The following is a 10,345-nucleotide window of genomic DNA, read 5'->3' on the forward strand; positions in this document are numbered from 1 at the left end:
AATCTTGATTAGACTTGCAAGGTTAGAAAGAGGACTCAAAGGGCTAATGCAGGATGCAACTTCAGATATTTGAGATCTGCGGTTACAGAGATGCAACAGATGTAATATCGAGCTCTTACAAAGTGAAAAAAAGGTGTGTAGCTTTTTTTTAAATTTTGCATAAGATAGGTTTGAAAAATTAGTTTAAAGGAATTCAAAGGGAATAGTGAAGAATTATTACAATGAATTGACGCCCTAAAGAAAGAAAATGGAAACACCTAGTAAGCAACCTGAAAGCTCTAGCATGACTTGTGAAGAAGAGGAAGAAATGCAACATGATATATCAACATTACAAGACAAAGTACAACAAATTTCACTCTCACAAAATGTAACTGAAGCCAATATGAATGGCGTGGATATGAATGGTGTGCAAGTGAAGATGGATGGCATGGAAGCTAAGATGGATGGCATGGACGCTAAGATGGAAGAATTGAAGATAAATTTGAATAAGTTGCTACAAGAAATGGTTACTAATGGTGAAAGGGTAGTAAAGGAAACTCATGATGAGAACAAAAGAAATGTTAATCATGATTTCATAGACTCTAATGTTGGATTGAAGACCCACCATGTTCCAAAAATCGATATGAGGAAGTTTGATGGCAAGGATCCCGGAACATGGATACTACAGATGGAGCAATTTTTCGATCTCCATAATGTGCAAAACACACAAAAGGTACGTATTGCAACTTTATATTTGGAACCAAATCAGTTTGTATGGTATCAATGGCTTTTCTCTCGTAAACAAATTGTCACTTGGGCAATTTTTACGGAAAAAATGATAGCACATTATGAGGATACAAAAAGAAACACCTTTTTTAGCCAATTTATAAATCTCAAACAAAAGGGTTCAATGATGGAGCACATTGAGGACTTCCAAAAATTGAACATAAGGGTAAAAGATATTTCAGAGGAGCATAGGATTGATGTGTTCATAGGGACTTTAAAGGATAATATCCAACATGAGGTTCACCTTTGGGAACCTAATTCATTGGAGAAGGCATTTAGGTTAGCAAGAAAAATGGAAAGCAAAATTATGGCATCCAGGAAGCCTACCACTCACAACTATAAAGATGGAAGTGTTGTTGCCCCTAGCCTTCCACAACCTATAAGGTTGACACCACAACAATTGGAAGAAAAAAGAGCAAAAAGGGCTTTGTTACAGTTGTGATAGAAAATACACTAAAGGTCATAAGTGTGCTGAGAAGAAATTATTCTACATAGATTATGAAGAGGAGGAAGAAAAGGAACAAGGAATGTCAAAAGAAGAGGATATACTCCAAGAAAAAACCCTAGATAAATAATAAATGAATCCAACCATATATTGTAATGCATTGGCTGGAATTACCACTCCTCAAACTATTAAGATAGGACATATCAAGAAGAAAAAGGTAATAGTGTTGATTGATTTGGGAAGTGCCCATAACTTTGTTCATTATAAGATAGCTAAGGAATTGAATTGCTTCCTATATCCAGCACCTGAGTGTCAAGTGATGGTTGCAAGTGGAGGAACCATAAATTGCTCTGGAAAGTGCCATAATATCAAGCTATCCATGGGAGAATATGTATTGAATAGCCCAATGTTTTCCATTCCAATGGGTGGTGTTGATGTTGTACTAGGAGTCCAATGGCTACAATCCTTGGGTATAATAGCTTTTAATTTTCAAGAACTTTTCATAAAATTTTGTGCGGAAGGAAAGGAAGTTGAATTAAGGGGTATTGCAGGGAAATCGAGAAAGATAATCAACTCTAACAGTATTACAAAGCTTCTAAAGAAGGAACAATGAGGCGTAATTTCATAATTATGTTCGCTATAGGTTCCCACATCGAAATCATTTATTTCTCCAGATCTCCAAAAAGTCTTGGACAATCATTCCAAGGCATTTGAGACTCCCAAAGGCCTCCCACCTATTCGTGATCATGATCATGCTATTCATTTGATTCCAGGAAGTGTTCCTCCAAACATCAGGCCATACAGATATCCCTATGCCCAAAAGAGTGAAATTGGACGTATGGTTGTAGAAATGCTAGAGGCTAGTATAATTCGACCTAGTCAAAGTTCTTTCTCTACTCCAGTAGAATTGGTGCACAAGAAGGATGGATTGTGGCTCATGTGTCTGGATTATAGGGAGCTCAACAAGCTCATAATTAAAGATAAATTTCCCATTCCTATCATTGATGAATTATTGGATGAATTGCAAGGATTAATTTTCTTTTCCAAGTTGGATCTTTGTTAAGGATATCATCAAATCATAATGAAGACTGAAGACATTCTGGAAACAACATTTAGAACTCATGAGGGTCATTATGAATTTTTGGTCATGTCTTTTGGCCTTACCAATGCACCTTCTACATTTCAATGTTTGATGAATTTTGTTTTCAAACCCTTCCTTAGAAAATTTGTGTTAGTATTTTTTGATGATATACTAATCTACAACAAGTCTTGGAAGGATCATGTTTAGCATGTTGACAGGGTGCTCAAACTATTGGAGGAGAAACAATTATATACAAAAAGCTCCAAATATTTATTTGGAGTACAAGAGGTGGAATATTTGGGTCATATTGTATCTCATGAAGGTGTTAAGGTAGACCCTAGCAAAATTAAAGCCATTAAGGAATGGAAAATCCCCACATCCATAAAGCATCTATGAGGATTACTCAGGTTGACAGGGTATTATTGCAAGTTTGTTAAGAATTATGGGAGAATATCAGCACCTATAACAACATTATTGAAGAAAGACATGCATTTTCATGGAATCTAGAAGCAACAAAGGCCTTTGAACATCTTAAAGAGGCAATGTGCCAAGCACCGGTCTTAGCTATGCCAGACTTCACAAAAACCTTTATTGTGGAATGTTATGCTTCAAGAAATGGAATTGGTGTTGTTTTAATGCAAGATGAAAGACCCATTGCTTTTGAAAGTCATCTAATCAAAGGAAAGTATTTACACAAAGCTATTTATGAGAAGGAAATGTTGGCAATAGTACATGCACTTAAGAAATGGCAACCCTACCTAATGGGAAGACACTTCAGTGTAAAAACAGATCATGATAGTCTTAAATACTTTTTAGAACAAATATTATCCTCTGAAGAGAAACAAAAAAGGGTCACAAATATGTTGGGTTATGACTTTGAAATCATTGACAAAAAAGGGAAGCAAAATGTTGTGGAAGACGCACTCTCAAGAAAGGATGAGGATGTGGAAGCATTGTTGTGCGCCATTTCTATTATCCAACCAGATTGGATAAACGAAGCACGGGATGAATGGAAGAATGACGAAGAATTGTGGGCACTCATTCAAAAGTTACAACAAGATCCGAGTACCTCTGATACCAAATGTTATGAAACCAACTCACAAAAAGATAGAAAAGATAGATCAATGTCTTATAATTCAGCCTCTTCGAGGGGGCAACCTCCTTTACATTACACAAATGAACAATTCTTGGATGATATAAAGGACTAAACCTCCCTTCTATATATAGGAGTCTAAGGGGTCACAATATAATCAAGCCGACATAACAGTAATAACATAAGGGCACAACAATAACAATAGTGGGTTTCTATGGGGCACACTAATAACAATATGGGGACAATAGGGGCACAATAAACTATACATTATTCATAACAAAATCATGGAGAGATTTCAAGAACTAGGAAAATCTACTTTGTTCCTAAAATTTGTATTTAATCATTGTAAGCCGAACAAAAAAATAATGAGATATTTAGGGAAAAATCATGGGGCTATTTTCGGATCTAGGAAAATCTATTTTGTTCCTAAAATTTGTATTTAATCATTGTAAGCCCAAACGAAAAATTGATGGCCAAATGACTGTTTCTGTAATTGTCTGTATAGGGTTTATGAATGAAATAGAATTTCATCCAAATTGGCCAAAGGAATGTGAAATCAAACCATAAAGAAGAATGAATGTCTATGTAATTGTATGTATAGGATTTTATGGATGAAATAGAATTTCATCCAAATTGGCCAAATGAATGTGAAATCATACCATAAAAAAGAATGAATGATTTCTGTAATTGTATGTATAGGGTTTTATGAATGAAATAGAATTTCATCCAAATTAGTAATTGTATTTATGTGTATGTGTAAATGAAGAATTCTAGTTTGGTGGGTAATCTGGAATTTAGTAGAATTTCAGTCTTGTGTGAATACTGAAATTGGTAATAGAATAAGTTTAAGTTCTATCATGAATGAATGTCCCCAATTCAGTAAAGGGCAGAGACAATATCAGTAACAAGAAGAGTTTTTGTATATGACAAGGGGTTAAATTTATGTTATTGTGAATATATCTTATTAATTGACAAAGATTCATGCTATACATGGTTGCTTATTCCCTAGCTTCAAATAAGGCCAAATATTTCATAACTTGAGAGAGATGTTGTATAGTTGTTATCTTGTTATAATTTTCAACACTGGTAGTCCCTTTAAATTATGATTGTGAGAGGATATGAACATGGAATAAGCTTCGTCTTGTTCTCACATACAAATAAAACCTTTATATTTGCATGGAAGTATCTAAGAGTTGTGCTATTTTCCTTGCTCCAAGCTACCAGAGGGACCATGCAATAATTCTGACAACGCACATAAGCCAATTTATTCAATTTCATAGAAGTCGAGGAAGTATGTCCACGAGTCTTAGCTTAAAGATATGCTGCTATATGTGAGTTTTGAGTGTTAAAAACTGAAGAATCAACTTTATTAATAAACTGGGAAGCTCATCGGTAGGAGCTCCACCTGGAGAATGCCTCTAGCAGAACGCTCTACACCTTTCATCTTACAATAAAAAATATATATAGTTTTCACACAAGTAGGGAGATTAGAACAATTGCCTAAGAAGTAGGAACTAATTCCTAATCTAAGGCTCTAGTGAACTGAATCTCTCCTAATTTACATATTCTCCATTATCTACAACACTCCCCCTTAATGGAGAAAGGGCTTCACAAGTATTCCTAACATTTCCCTAAACAATTCAAACTTGATTCTACCGACAGGCTTAGTGAAAATATCAACAACATTGTCACATGTATTACAATATTCAATATGGATTTCCTTTGACTGAACTTTCTCCCTCACAAGATGAAATTGTGTATCAATGTGCTTTGTGTTTTTATGAAATATTGGATTATTTGCAAGTTTGATAGAGCTATAGTTGTCACATTTGACAACTATTGTAACCTTCTGTTCTTCTCCAATGTCATGGAGAAGTCTCCTCAAACAAACTGCTTTACAAGTTGCTGTACACATCACTTGATACTCAGCTTCTGTTGTAGACAAGGATATTGTGTTCTGCTTTTTGTTGCTCCATGCAATGACCTTGGACCCAATGCTGAATGCATAACCTGTTATGGATCGTTGGTCATCTAGATTCCAGCCCAGTCGAAGTCTAAAAAACCTGTCAATCTAACATCAAATGAATCAATTTAAATAATACCAAAGTCTAAGGTTCCTTGTAGATACCTTAAGACGCCTTTCGCTGCAACCCATTGTCTCTCAAGATGATTTGACATGAATTGGTCAATAGACTGACTGCATAAGCCAAATCCAGCCTAGTTTAGTCAAGTAGATTAGACTCCCAACCAGTTGTCTATACAATGTTGCATTTGCCTCCTTAGAACCATTGTCATTTTGAAGTTTGGTATTTTGTTGTAAAGGCACTGCTGCAACTTTGTACTGATCAATTCTAAACTTTTTAGTAAGCTCCCGACATACTTACCCCGTGATAGAAAATTCTAGCCAGAATCCCTCCAGACTTCCAGACCCAAATAGTAATGTAGCTCTCCAAGATATTTCATCTCAAAAACCTGTGACATCTACTCTTTGATTTCTTTAATGAGTTCATATGCATTTCCTGTAATGATAAGATCATCTACATATAAATAAATCAAACAATTCACCCCTTTGTCAAACACAGTGTACATATTAGGGTCATTCTTGCTTCTTTTATAACTATGTTGTAGGAAAAATGAATCAATATTTTCATACCATGATCTGGGTGCATGTTTTAGTCCATACAATGATTTCTTCAATCTACAGACTAAATGTTCTTCCCCTTGTTTAACAAACCCCTTAGGTTGCACTAAATACTCTTCTTCTTTTAATTTGCCATTTAAGAATGTAGATTTCACATCTAGTTGGTTTACTTTCTAATGATGTTTGGTAGCTAAGGCAATTAACATTTTGATTGTGTTTAATTTAGCTACAGGGGCAAAGGTTTCTTCGTAGTCAATACCTTCTTTCTGCGAGTACCCCTTTGCAACCAGCCTAGCTTTATATTTGTCTATACTCCCATCTACTTTAAATTTAGGCTTGTATAACCATTTACAACCTATGGGTTGTTTGCCTTTAGGTAATTCAACTAGATCCTAGGTTTTATTTTTAAGTATTGATTCATATTCCTCTTCCATGGCTGCCCTCCATTCATTATATTGACTAGCTTCTTTATAACTAGAGGGTTCAACAACATTTAACATACTAGTTATAAAAGCATTCTCCCTATATCTTGTTGGAAATTGAGTTTGCCTACATGATCTCCTGAGTGGTGGAGTGGCTTCAAACCTATTCTGATCATCCCTTGGTGCACTTGGCTTGACAACTGCATCTGTACCATCCACTTCCTTTTTTTGTTTTTTCTCATGGTTGTCTCCTGTTTCATCACTCCCTTCTTCCATCAGCAAAGGCATGTTCCACTCTTCATTAACACTCCCATGGTTTCCATCATTAACCTTCTCATGAAATACTACTTCTCTACTTGGAAAGACTTTATGGGTAGAGGGATTAAACAATTTATCAGCCTTATACTCCATACAATACCAACAAAAATGAATTTAATGGCCTTTGAATCTAGTTTCTTCCTATCCTCCTTTGGAACATGAGCAAATGCTTTGGAGCCAAAAAATCTTAAATGACTTACTGCATGCTTAAATCCTAGTAAAGCTTCGAAAGGAGTTTTAAAATCAAGACTTTTTGTTGGACTCCTATTCTTCAAATATGCTGCAGTATTTATTTCTTCAACCCAAAATCCATTAGACAGATTCTTACCTTTTAGCATGTTGTGAGCACACTCCACAAGGGTTTTGTTTTTCCTCTCTACAACCCCATTTTGTTGAGGAGTGTGGGGTACTATAAACTGATGTAGTATCCCATGGTCTTTATAGTATTTGATGAAACTAACCTTCTTGTATTCTCCTCCTTGGTCCGAGCGGAGAATCTTGATGAATTTTCCTGTTTGCTTCTCAATCATGCTTTTGAATTCTTTAAAGTATTCAAAGGTATGAATATTTTTTCTGAGAAAATATACCCAAGTGAATCTCGTACAGTCATCAAAAAACAATAAGAAATAATAGGCTCCTCCCAATGACCTCATCTGCATTGGCCCACATAAATTAATGTGCGCTAACTCTAGTAGATCTCTCTTCTTTCTATCTACATTTATAGGAAACTCATCTCTGTGTATCTTCCCAATAGCATATGCTTCATAATCAACATGAACATTCCTTAAAACAGGGAGACCATTGACCATACCTCGTTTCTGAAGTATTTGCAAGTCATTGAAATTAATATGGTTGAATCTTTAATGCCATAAATCTTCTACAGTCATAGTTGATGATGTCAATGCTTGGTGTGGCGCACTTCTTACATTAAGCTTTTACAGACCTCCCAGACGAACACCTAATGTAGTTGACTTCATATGATCCAACAAATCTTTAATAACACAATAACATTTAAAAAACTCTACCTTAAAATTTTGATCCGTAATCATCGAAACAAAGATCAGATTCTTTTTTATTCCGGGTACATACATTGCATTTTGAATATGCCTAATATTTCCATCAGGAAAAACAACAGGAGCATTACCATATCCTTTGATTTGGTCCTCTCTATCATTGCTAAGATAGATGTTTGCTCCGCTACTGGTCTCTTTGAAATTTTCAAACCAATGCCTATTTCCAGTCATGTGGGTGGAAGCTCTTGAGTCCACAAACCAAGTTTCTACTTCATCATCCTTAGCAGAAAACGCAGAATCATATACAAACAGTTTGAGATTATGATTTTTTTCTTCATCAGCAAAATGACCTGCATGCTTCTTGTGTTTCTATTGACTTTCATCAAACTTCTTCTTCCGACAATGTTTAGCTATATGACCAATTTTACAGCAATAAAAGCGTTTTGGTCCTTAATCACTTATGTTTGAAGACATACCTTGAGATGGAGGTGGCTTCCTTTGTGGGGTTCCTCTGCTTTTGTGTGCTGAATTCACCTTTCCTCTAAAGGGATTCTTCTTTTCCATTAGGGCAAGATCTGAGCTCTAGGGTTTCAAGGTCATCTGCCTTTCCTCCTCCTGCATTAGGATCCCTTTCAATTCTTCAAACTTGGGGGATTTTTCTCTCGCATTCAGCCCTGTGATGAACATCTGATAGTCGTCATACATACCATTCATGGTAATCATGACAAAATCAGTGTCTAATATTGTTTTGCCAATGTTGCCCAACTTATTCTTAAGCTCCTTGATACGAGAAATGAACAATACTACTGATTAATTCTCCTCCATTTTAATGGAGAGAATATTGCTCTTTAGAAATAGTAGGTGATTTGTGTTCTTGATCTCGTACAAGTCTTTGAGATTTGTCCAGATGTCTACTGCAGATTTACATTCTCGAATATGAGGAAAGATGTAATCTTTCACAAACAATTTGAGCAGCACCTTTGCCTTATTCTCCCTCTTTTTCCAATCCTAGATTGTTGTTGTTGTTCCACCTGTAGTTAGGCTCGACTTCAACTCATCACCGGTTGCAATCGCCATGCGTTCTGCCCCTCCAACAAAGTCTGAAATTTAAATTTCCAATTGGAGTAATTGGAACCATCGAGCTTATTGCTCTCATTTAGATAAGTCTCTCCTAGCTGGTTGTTCATCTTGATAGGGCTCCCTCAAGAAATAAAAATTGACCTATCTCAAGATCCAAGGAGCAATTTCGAAAAAAGAAATGGGTGCTCTCTTTAAAAAACAATTCCTTGGAAAAGATCCCCTTTGTTTTTTTTTTATTAAAAAACTCTAAAAAAATGACTCCAACCTTAGTCAAATGCACCCATCTTTTTTCAAAAAAATATGTTTTAACCCCATTGTTTATAATCCCAATTTTGTTAAAAAGAACTTGATATAACCAAAATGTTACAACCCCAAACCCCTTTTTTTAAGAAAAAAAATGGCCTTTGAAATTCACTCAAGGCCTACCTTTGACTTTTTATGGCCTTTAGATGATCACCTGGGACTCCCTCTGAACCTAAAGAGGAACAAATGCAACCAGGATTTTGTGTCGATGGAGACTTTGATTTAGACATGAATCTGAATGAAGACAAAGTTGAGAATCATAATGATGATTCACTATTTTGGTTTTCCATGCTGGAGAAGTTGATTAATGTTTGCTTGCCAATCCAGTAACAGGCATATTGCATGTTTTGTAGATTCGATATCACTTGTATCGTAGTTGAATAAAGGCACCATCGATCCTGCGTCGAGGCACCACCGATCCTTACCACGTCGCCCCACTGCTACACCCTGATGTCGACGCCAAATTTTTGCGCCCTGAGACCACGTTTCTGGGACCAGTGCATTGGATTTCACTCAAAGGTTACTTCAAGTAGGATGCTGCTACAACACACCTCCGTTGCAACACACCTTTTGCTGCACAGATCAATGCCCTGGAGCTTTGATTAGGAAGCACATGACCGTGGCCTTCTTCTATACAATCAGGCTCGTCGATCTCACTCGACGCTCAAGCTACAGGTCCTCAAGCTCAAGAAATGTTGTTGGAGATCGCTTAATTTATGCTCGATCACTAATCCACAACAAATTGCACATCAACTTTCACCTCAGTGCGGCATCCATAACAGAGCGGTCACCTTCGTTCGCACACAACAGTCATAGCCATGGTCAACACACAATTCACACAGGCACAATGTTGTTTTGATTATTCGCGCAACACGGATCTACCAACAGGTTGGAAACACACATGAAGGCCACACAACAATGCTCGGCACTGTGCTCCGAGCAGGAAAAACCACAGTGAATGGATCAACGTGATCTTGATTCCCAGATCCGTGATTATCGGGCGCGATGGTCGAAATTGGTGTAAGGGAATAACCAATCATCGCTCTTTTTTTCCTCTGGAATCTGTGATGGTCAACACTCTCCTTCCTTCAAGAAAAGCGATGATGAATGTGAATAAAATCTAAAAGAAATTTTGTTACTCCACCTCCTCACCATACGAGGCTTTTTTCACACCCACCACCAGG

This window comes from Pinus tabuliformis, chromosome 4_1, assembly GCF_031772625.1.
Source record: "Pinus tabuliformis cultivar Carrire ecotype Pingquan chromosome 4_1, CPIR1, whole genome shotgun sequence".
Classification (NCBI taxonomy): Eukaryota; Viridiplantae; Streptophyta; class Pinopsida; order Pinales; family Pinaceae; genus Pinus; species Pinus tabuliformis.